Source organism: Rousettus aegyptiacus, unplaced genomic scaffold, assembly GCF_014176215.1.
Source record: "Rousettus aegyptiacus isolate mRouAeg1 unplaced genomic scaffold, mRouAeg1.p scaffold_m13_p_9, whole genome shotgun sequence".
NCBI classification, from domain to species: Eukaryota; Metazoa; Chordata; class Mammalia; order Chiroptera; family Pteropodidae; genus Rousettus; species Rousettus aegyptiacus.
In genome coordinates, this window is record NW_023416312.1 from 41,195,116 (window position 1) to 41,206,435 (window position 11,320).

The 11,320-nt window shown below is 36.4% G+C and overlaps 1 pseudogene; it reads left to right on the forward strand.

Annotated features, from left to right (window-relative positions):
* The first annotated feature begins 3,592 nt into the window (after positions 1 to 3,592).
* Positions 3,593 to 3,778, forward strand: LOC107520760 (annotated as a pseudogene).
* The last annotated feature ends 7,542 nt before the right edge of the window (positions 3,779 to 11,320 follow it).

Sequence of the window (11,320 nt, forward strand, 5' to 3'; positions counted from 1 at the left end):
ACATCTATTGATATAATCTTATGATTTTTATCTTTCAATTCATTAATGTGGTTTATCATATTGATTATTTTCAAATACTGAACCATCCTCACATCCCAGGAATAATGACCACTTTATAATGGTGTATGACCTGTTTAAAACATTGCTGAATTTTTTTGCTAATATTTTTTGAGGATTTTTACATCTATATTCATCAAGGATATCAGACTATAATTTTGTTTGGTAATGTCTTCATCTGGTTTTGATATCAGGGTAATGGGGGCCTTGTGAAAAGAATTCTGAAGCTTTTCTTCCTCTTGAATTTTTTGGACTAGCTTGAGAAGATTAGGTGTTAATTCTTTTTTGAATGTTTGTTGAAATTCATCTTTGAAGTCATCTGTTCCAGGACTTTTATTTTTAGAAAGTTTTTAAATTACTGATTTGATTTTGTTGGTGGTAATTAGTCAGTTTAAATTTTCTGTTTCTTCTTTAACTCAGTCTTGGGAGATTGTATGTGTCTAGGAATTTATCTATTTCTTCCAGATTATTCAATTTGTTGGCATACTATTGCTAATAATATTTCTTATCATCCTTTTTATTTCTGTGGAATCCATTTTCACTTTTCTACTTTCATTTCTGATATTATTTATTTGGGACCTCTCATGTTTTGTCTTTATTAGTCTGTTGAAAGGTTTATCATTTTTTTTTTATCTTTTTAAAGTACCAGCTTTTAGTTTCTCTGATCTTTTGTATTATTATTTTGTTTATTGCTGCTCTGGTCTTTATTATTTCCTTTCATCTACTCGTCTTGGGCTTTGTTTGTTGTTGTTTCTCTAGTTCTTTTAAATGTCGTGTTAAATTGTTTATTAAATATTTTTTCTTATTTATTGATGTAGGTTTGTATTGTTATGAATTTCACTGTTATAACTCTTTCACTGTGTCCCATAGTTTCTGGGTCATTGTGTTTTCATTTGTCTCAAGGTATATTTTGAATTTTTTCTTGATCTCATTGTTAACACATTCATTGTTTGGTAGTATGTTCCTTAGCCTCCATGTGTTTGTGTATTCTTTAGGTTTCTCTTATAATTGATTTGTAGTTCCATACCATTGTGGTCAAAGAAGACACTTGATATGATTTCAATTTTCTTAAATTTACTGAGACTTATTTTGTGGCCTAACATGTGACCTATCTTGGAAAATGTTCACGTGCACTAGATAAAAATGTATATTCTGCTGCTTTGGGGTGAAATGCTCTGAAAATATCAATTAATTTCATCTGGACTAGGGTGTCATTTAAGAGCTCTGTTTCTTTGTTATTATTATTATTTTTTAACTGGAAGATCTGTCCATTGGTGTCAATGTGGTGTTAAAGTGCCCTACTATCACTGTGTTACCGTTGATCTCTCCCTTTATGTCGGCCAATGTTTATTTTGTATATTTATTTTGGTACTCTTATGTTGGGTGCATAAATGTTTACTAAGGTTATGTCCTCTTGTTGGATTAATCTTTGTTTTTTATTATATCATGTCCTTCTTTGTCTCTTATTATAGCCTTTGTTTTAAAGTCTATTTTGTCTAATATAAGTATGGCTACTTCAGCATTTTTTTTCATTTCCATTTTCATAAAATATCTTTTTCCATTTCTTTAAGTCTGTGCATCTCTTTCAATCTGAAGTGTGTCTCTTGTAGACAGCATATGTATGGTTCTTGTTTCTTATCCATTCTGCTATCTTATGTATTTTTATTGGAGCATTTAATTCATTTACATTTAAAGTGATTATTTATAAGTACAAAGTTATTGCCAGTTTATTATTCATATTTATGCTTATTCACCTTCTTCTTTTTTTTAAAAAAAGTCCCTTTAACATTTTTTGTAATACCAACTTGGTAACCAAGATTTCTTTACCTTTTTCCTGTCTGGAAAGTTCTTTATCTCACCTCGAATTTAAATTGACAGCTTTTCTGGGTAAAGGAATCTTGGTTGTAAGTTTTTTTTTTTCATTTCATCACTGAATGTTTTGTGCCAATCCCTTCTGGCTGGCAAAATTTTTGTTGAGACATCAGCTGACGATCTTATTGAAGCCTCCTTGTAAGTACTAGCTGTCTTTCTTCTGCTAAGTCTATGATTCTCTCTTTGTCATTAGTTTTTTGCATTTTAATTATTATATATCTTTGTGTTGGCTTGTTTGGGTTCATCTTTTGGGACTCTCTGTCCTTCCTGGACTTGTATGTCTCTTTCCTTTGCCAGGTTAGGTAAGTTTTCCATCATTATTTTAGTGAATAGGTTCTCAATTTCTTGCTCTCTTCTAAGTATCCCTAATGTTATGTTTGTTGCTTTCCCAAATGTCCCTTTAACTTTCCTCTTTTTTTGGATTTTTTTTTCTTTTTGGTGTTATGATTGGATGTTTTCTGCTACCTTTCTTCCAACTTGCTGATTTAATCTTCTGCTTTATCTAATGTACTGTCTATTACTTCCAGTGCATTCTTCACTTCTGTTATTGTGTTCTTCATTTGTGCCTGGTCTTTTTATGGTTTTTATGTCCTTTTTATGCTTACTCTCTCTTTGCTAAAGTTCTCACTGAGAACTATGTTCTTTGAGCATCTACCCCTATGTTCTTTGAGCATCCTTATAATCAGTGTTTGAGACTCTGTACCTGGTATGTGGCTTACTTTTGTTTTATTTAGCTCTTTACCTGGAGTTTTCTCCTGTTATTTTATTTGGGACAAGTTTCTTTGTGTTCTCTTTTGACTTTCTATGTTTGTTTCTAGTTATTAGGTGTATTTGCTACATCTCCTATGCTTAGTCAGATGGCTTCATCTAGTAGGTGCCCTGTGTGGCCCAGTGGCACAGTCTCCCTGGTCACCTGTGCCAGGTGCTCCAGGATTGTTGCTTGTGTGGGCCATGTGTAGTCTCCTGTTGTAGTTATGGTTCGATAGCTGCTGGCATATCAGTGGTTGGTATAGACTTTCAAGCTGACTGGCTCTGAGGATTGGTAGTGCCCACAGGATATGAGTTGTTTATGGGAGCTGATTCTACAAAGTGAGATTTGCCCCATTGGACTCATGTGCCTACCGAGAACCACCTTTTGGGTGTGTCACTTGCAGAACTAAAAAGATGGTGCTTTGTTGTGGTTTGGTGCCAGCCTCCAGCTGTGATGATCTGGGGCCCCTCAAGAGGGGCTCCCATTCAGTACAAGTTTAGCTGCTGCCTCTGACTGCCCAGAGCCACATGGTAAGAGCTACAAAGCTGATAGCTTCTTGTACTAGACCTGGAGGCATGTAGGAGAGACCATGTGGCAAACTGAGCTCAGCTGCCACTATTACTGGGCCTGAGTCAGCTTAGCAAAAGACCCAGGCCACCCTAAACCTGATGCTGGCTACAAACTGCATGTAAGGTTCAACAGCTGAATTGGGTGAGGCAAAGTCTCAGGAACTCACCAGGGTGGGGCAAGCTATGTTCCTCAGGTTAGTATAGATTCATATTTGGTGCCGGTGCTGAGACTGTGGCCATTCACAAAAGTTTTAGATCACATGAAGATTAGCTGCTGCTTTAGTCCCACAGACCTCTAAGATTTGATCAAGAAATGCTGCAAGGAAGGTTTTTGCCTCTTTGTCTCCAAGAGAGCAAGATGGGTCACCAGCAACTGTACTGGAGCCGTCTGAGAAAATTCAGGTAAGATTCTCATTCTTGCTGCATCTGCTAAAACCAGCATGATATGATCTGGAAATATGGCCTCAATATGTGCCACTAGTGTTTCTGTCAGTACGCGAGAAATATAGGCTTCATTAAGTTGGATTAAGTGAACTTCCATGAATGGGGTCATTCCAGACATCTACCTTACTGCAAATAAACAAACAAACAAACAAACAATGCTTGCTCATTGTACGCAAAATAAAAACTTCAATTATGAGTGGGAAAAAAATAAACACTGCAATTTGGGTCAAGACTTGTTGCCTGCCCCCTGAATTGTCTTCGGAGCTGAAACTTGTTCATTGCTGCTATGAGAGCCTCTTGCTGAGAGGACTCTGTGGGGTGGATTTTCTAGCCATTAATATGCCACAGCAATATGAGAGTTAAGTGAGGTGGAGTCCCAGGGGAATCACTGGGGTAGAGGGTTTAGATTTAACCAGGCTAATGCAAATTCAAGATTTGGCCATGTAAGGGGAGGGCTAAACCCAACCAAGATGATACTTGCAAGCAGGCTATACTGGAGAAGGGCTCAACATAGGGATAATGGCTACTGTTTCTCCAGCTCTCACCCTGAAGCCACATAATTTAGTCTTTCCCCGTATTTCTCTGGCACCTCCCAAACTGCCATCTCTATGCCAGATCACAGGGTGAATGCCTATGAGCGGGTAAGACTATGTGTGGTTCCTTAAGAGGTCTGGGTTTCCAGCAGCTTTCTGTCTCACCCAGATGGTCTGAATCCTCGCTGATTTTTACAGTCATATTTTGTGGTGATTTCTACTCCTGACAGTAGGACTCTGGGCTAGGGAGTCCTGGTGTGAGACTGAGGCCCTTTGCCCTCCAAGGGGATCTTAGTGGAAAAGATATGTCTTCTGATGCTCAATTGCCAAAAGCAGGTGTGTGGCCAGGCCATTTTGCATCTGCACCTCTCCTACCAGTCTTGACATGGTCTCTTCTTTATATCCTTAGTCATGGAAATTCTGTTCGGTTAGTCTTCATATGGTTCTCCAAGTTGATTTTCTATATTTTAGTGTAATTTTATTGTGGTCATGGGAGCAGGGAAGAACAACATTTACCTACCCCCATCATCTTGACTGGAACTTGTTTTATTTTACTTTTTGATGTTCATGTCCATTTATCTAAGTGGTTAAACTCTTTGAGGGAAGGGACTTTGTTTGACTTGATATTTAGTCTTCAAGACCTCATATAGAGTAAGTGCTTTAAAAATGTGATGAGGATGCAGAGAGATAGAGATTGAGAGAGAAGGAGAAATAGAGGCAGGGAAGGTGAAAGAGAAAGTGAGCCAAAAGGTCAGAAGAATGCAGATAAAAGCAGTAAGTAAAAAGCATATAAAATCTGGAAGGCAGAAAGGAAAGCAAGCAAAAGGGAGGAAGGAAGGAAGGAAAGAAGGAAGGAAGGAAATGAAGAAGGACGTAAAAAGTAATTCCTGAGAAAGCACAGAGTTTTTCTGCACCGATTAACAATAAAAAGAGTAGCATTTAGGGAGTATATGTGGGAATTCTAAAAGAATTACTTAACGAGACAAAATAAAAATTGTATTACTTGACTAATCATCATTGAAGTGAATAAAACTGTAAAGAACTTTTGCAGTGGTAATTCTGGCTAAGATGACAGAGTAGGTAAACACTGTGCTTGCTTCCTCCTACAATCACATCAAAATTTCATATGAACTAGAGAAGCCATCATTGGGAGTCTCCTAAGGTCTGAATGAACAGAAGTCCTCCAAATGGGGACACACAGAAGAGACCATCTTGAGATTGGTAGGAGGGGTAGAGATGAGAAATGGGCTGGTCTTTCACCCACATGTGGCAGTTTAGAATTGGGAAAATATCTTGACTGTGGAGATCTTTCCAGAGAAACAAGGGTTCTCTGCTCTCCAGTCCAGGGTTCCAGTGTTGGAAAGAAAGGTATCTAAAACTTCTGGTGGTCGAAACCAGTGGGGATTGTGGCTGAGTGAGACAGAGGACTGCGGCCTATATACAGACTTACTCACTGATGGACTCACTCTCTCTGAGCTCTAGCTCTGTGGCAGCAGTTTGAAAGGCAGCCAGGGACATACGGGAAATAAATGATTTTTCTGGCTTCAAAGCAATGGCTGGAGGGGCAGCTTTCTCCCAGACAGAAGTGCTGGCAGGAACATTGTTCTTTGTTGAGCACTCCTCCATCTGGCTTGTAGACCCAGGTGGGCACCATATCTGAGTCTCCATCAATGAAGGTAACACTGTTCACCCTGCCCTGGTGATTCCCTGAGACCCTGCCCTACTCAAAGTGCTGGGCCACTCAAACTGCTTCCAGAGGATTTCCAATATAAATGGCCTGCCTTGGCTCATGTTATATGTTACTCTTAAAGGTTCACAAAACCTAAACAAGCAGCATCTTGCCTCAGCACGCCATGTACTTCTTGCTGAGCAGCCGCAAGCTTGGCACTAGCGGCAGCTGGCCTCGGTTTGTAGCGTGGCCTCTTGAGGCACTTCCAAGCCCAGCATAGGTGGCAGCTATCTGTGGATTGTTGGTGGCTCATGCCAGGTGTCCTTGCGTAGGGCATAGGCTGCAGCTGAACTTGGCTTGTGGTAGGGCCCCTCTCAGAGCTTCTCCTGGTGGTTGGTTTGTGTCTCACCCAGAGCACCACGTGCAATACATCTGAGGACAACACACCCAAAGGAAACACATGGCAGGCACCAGAGCCCTGCTAAAGTGAATTCTGCTCTGTAGGATCAGCCTCTGCACAACAGCTTTTCTACTGATCACAGCCAGTCCTCAGAACCAATCAGCTTAAGGGGCAATTCCTCCCATGACAAACAAACAGCAACCAAGGCTCAACTACAACAGGAGAGCACACACAACCCATACAAGGGACATACCTGGAGCACCCGGCTCCAGTGACTAAATGAAACTGTGCCACGGGACCCACAGCACATCTACTGCATAAAGGTCACTCTACTAAGACCAGGAAACATAGAAGCCCTAACTAATACATAGAAACAAACACAAATAGGCAGCTAAAATGGGAAGACAAAGAAAGATGTCCCAAATGAAAGAACAGCACAAAGCTCTGGAAAAAGAACTAAACAAAATGGAGACAAACAATCTACTAGATGCAGAGTTCAAAACACTGGTTATAAAGATGCTCAATGAACTTACAGGAAGAGTAGATGAACTCAATGAGAACTTTAATAAAGAGAAAGAAGACATAAAAAAAGAAATAGAAACATTAAAAAATAGTCAGAAATAAAGAATACATTAACTGAAATGAAGACTCCCTTAGGAGGAATCGACAGTAGATTATTAGATGAAGCCAAGGACTGAATTAGCGATTTCAAAGACAAGGTAGCAGAAAACACCCAATTAGAAAAACAATAAGAAAAAAGAATCTAAAAAAATGAAGGCCTATGGAACAACATCAAGTGTATCTACATTTGCATCATAGGGATAACAGAAGAACATAGAGAAACAGCAAGGAATCTAAACCCATTTCAATAAATGATGACAGAAAAGTTCCCTAACCTGGTGAAGGAAATAGACATACAAGCCCAGGAAGCACAGAGAGTCCTAAACGAGATGAACCCAAACAGGCCCACACCAAGACACATCATAATTAAAATGCCACAAGTTAAAGACAAAGAGAGAATTTTAAAAACAGCAAGAGAAGAGCAGTTAGTAATCTACAAGGAAGCTCCCATAAGTCTGTCAGCTGATTTCTCAACAGAAACTTTGCAGGCTGGGAGGGATTGGCAGAAAATATTCAAAGTGTTGAAAAGCAGTGAGCTACAACCAACATTACTCTACCCAACAAAGCTATAATTTAGAATTGAAGGACAGATAAAGAGCTTCCCATACAAGAAAAAGCTAAAGAAGTCCACCATTGCCAAGTCAGTATTATAAGAAATGTTAGAGGCACTTCTTCAAGAAGAAAAAGGAAAAAGAAAAATAAGATAAAAAATAATAATAAAATGCCAATAACTACATATTGAGTAACAATTACTTTCAATATAAATGGATTAGGTACTCCAATCAAAAGATAGGGATGCTAAATGGATAAAAAATTAGATCCTTACATATGCTGCTTACAAAAGTCCCACTTGAGACTAAAAGATGCACACAGACAAAGCAAAGGGATGAAAAAAAGGTATTTCATAAAAATGAAAACAAACAAAAAGCTGGGGTAACAATATTTATACCATACAAAATAGACTTTAAAACAGAGACAAAGAAGAAACCAGTTATCCCATTTCAGTGTATTTATCTGAAGAAACCAAATACACTATATTGAAGGGACATGTAAATCTATGTGTCTGTTGCAGCTTCATTTATAGTAGCCAAGATATGGAGGTATCCTGGTTGTCCATCAATGGATGAATGAATCAAGAAGAAGAGATTTTATATATACACACACATACATATGTATGTATGTATGTATGTGTGTATATATATACACACACGTGTGTGTATACGTATGTGTGTGTATATATACATATATACATATATACATATACATATATATGTATGAATGTATGTATGTATGTGTGTATATATATACACACACGTGTGTGTATACGTATGTGTGTGTATATATACATATATACATATATACATATATACATATATACATATACATATATATGTATGAATGGAGTAAGTCAGACAGAGAAAGACAAATGTCGTATGTGGAATCTAGAGATCAAGATAAACAAATAAACAACAGAAACAAGCTTATAGATGCAGAGAGCATTTTGATGTTTGCTAGATTGAGGAGCGAGAGGATGAGTGAAGGGGAAAAGGATTAAAAGGTACAATTGGTAGTTACAAAATAGTCATAGGGATGTAGAAAATAGCATGGGGAATACAGTCATACATCACCATGTATGGTATCAGGGGTGTACTAAATTATTGGGGCGATCACTTCATAAGTATATAAATGTCTAATCACTATGTTGTATACCTTAAATTAATATAATATTGTATGTCAACTATAATTATAAAAATAAAAATATAAAAATTTTTAAAAAGACCACTTGCAGTGAAATATGACTATTGCTCATATCTGCTTATTCTTTATAATGACTAATTCTTTTACATGTATACTATGTTTCTGCATTTTAAAAGTCTTCATTTTCTTGTCAGTGAGCTTGCAGAACATAATCAAACTGTTCTATTAGAACAGACTTATAAAAACAGTATTATCATTTCTTTTTTGCTATGGGTAAATAGCAATTTGATGCAAAAGACCTCCATTTTACATTTTCCAGAGCTTGCTTTCAATCATTTATAGTTAGTAATTATGAGTGGCTTATAAATAAACACTTGGGATGATTTTTTAAATGTTCCACATTTACTTACAGGACTGGTACTTCCACCACTATGTCACTTAAGTGGTTTTGAAACATTGTGTACAGGTTAATTTTACAATGAATTTGAAGTTTGTCATCCTGCTTAAGTACACATATATAGGAAGGATTAACAGACTGCTTGGAGACCAAAAGAAGACAGAGCTAAGGGCAATCAAGACAGAGTCTATTAGAAACATGAAATCAATTGGTCAAAAAGTAGAAGACTGTCAACAAAAATAACATGTTATGGACACTCAAGGCTTTCTGTTTATGCTACAGGAAGGCTAAAATAATCTATGGTTTTCAATGCTTGATTTAGTTTTCCACAAGCCTAATTAACACCAGATTAAGTTTTCTGCCACTATAGTTTATTCCTGATACTGACAAATACTTGTTGTTTATTTGTCTTCTATACAGAAAGACTGTCAGCAATAATGTAATGACACATTTAATAATATTGGAAACAATATAGTAATACTCATGTACGGAAAGTTGTGAACTATTTTAATACTTTTTAGAAAGTCAATTTTCTAACGAACAAGAAATTTCCTGGAAACAAACCATCTCGTGTTCTATCTAGTGTGTCTACTTTGTTTATTATAAAATGCAAATTTAAACATTTCCTGTTTCAAGATGGGCACCTTTGCTTCAACAAGACTGAATTTAATAACAAATTTTTTAAATTTTCCACCAAATGTCACTAATCTCTTTTCTATGACAAATATATGAGAAAGTTTAATTCAGGGATCTCTGTTTAGAACAATACAGAAAGTGAATTGTAACACTATCTTTGCCAACTCATTCTTTTGTGCTTCAATTTTTCCAAACCCAGAAAAGACTTCTTAATCTCACCTCTGGTGATGCTGATATATACATTTATGTTTGTATGTATGTGTGTGTGTGTGTATACATATATATATGTATATATATACACATATACATATATATGTATATCTGTGTTTGTGTATATATAATATATATATATATACATATATATATGTTCAAGATCAATTTGGAATCATGCTACTTATTTTATTTTTCTTTGGATCTTTAAATTCTATGCAAGAGGTTACAGGGACACAATAAAACAGAAGATGTTTGCTTACATATGTGAACAAACCGGCGGCCAGACTTTCATCTTGCTTCCCGAATGTTCCCCCTTGACTTCAAAGAGAGTTTGATAGGCTTAGAAATAGTCAATAGGGTAAAACTGAACAGGAAATCACTATAAAAGAATAGGCTTCAAAAGAATTATTTCAAACTATGACTTATAAAAACATATACTCAAAAGAGATACACAATAATTTATTTCTTTCTGGCTCCTCTTGGCTTAGCCCTCTCCAGTGACCAGGGCTTAACAACTCTTCCAAAAAATCCACAATAAATAGAAGGATAATTTCTCCTTACTACTATTTATTCAACTAGTCAACTTTTTGCTTTAGCTAACATGATCCCTCAAAAGTTGAAAATTTTCCTGTTCCTTCCCAAATTATTTTTCTGAGAAGTGTCAGATTATGTAAGATCCCCTTCCCTCAGACCTCTATACTTTAAATTTCTCAAGACACAGTATGGTTGATCAAGAAAGTCATTACTGAAGAAATCTCTAAGGTTGTTTGACTTCTTCCCTCTCCGTGGTAAATGTTGCCGAATCCAAAGATTGATATATAATAAATTCCTAAATAATGCAAAGTAAGCAATAATAGCCACCTCAGTGATCTGTTAAGTATCTGAAAATATCTCTCTGTGCTCCAGAATTCAAGTTAAACTGCAGTAATCCGTGGATGGTATTGTTTAGGCTTATTCTTAAAATAAAATTGAAACTAATGTCTTCAAATAGCAATAAACAAACAAGAATGAATAGCTCTTTAATAATAGTTGTGGAGTCAATTCTAACTAAACTGTTGCAGTATGTTACTAAGATGACCTCCGAAAGAATAAATACACCAGTCTTCAGTGTATATACCACGTCATTTATTTTACTCCTAATAATTTGTTTTCTTTATTTTAAAAATGGTTTTGGGTTATAACTTACAGACAAAAAAAAGAGTACAGATCTTAATTTTATAACTCAATTTAAGTTTACACATGTATGAATATGTGTACAACCTAGATGAGAACAGAAAAGAAGTCCAGTACTGTAAAGGTTCACTTATTCCACTTCAGAGTCAGTATCCTCAAATAATTATTATTTTGACATTAATCAACATGAACTCATTTTTTATGAATATCGTACACGCACACACACACACATATACATATATATGATGGAACCATATAGTATATAGTCTTTTGTGCCTGAATTCTTT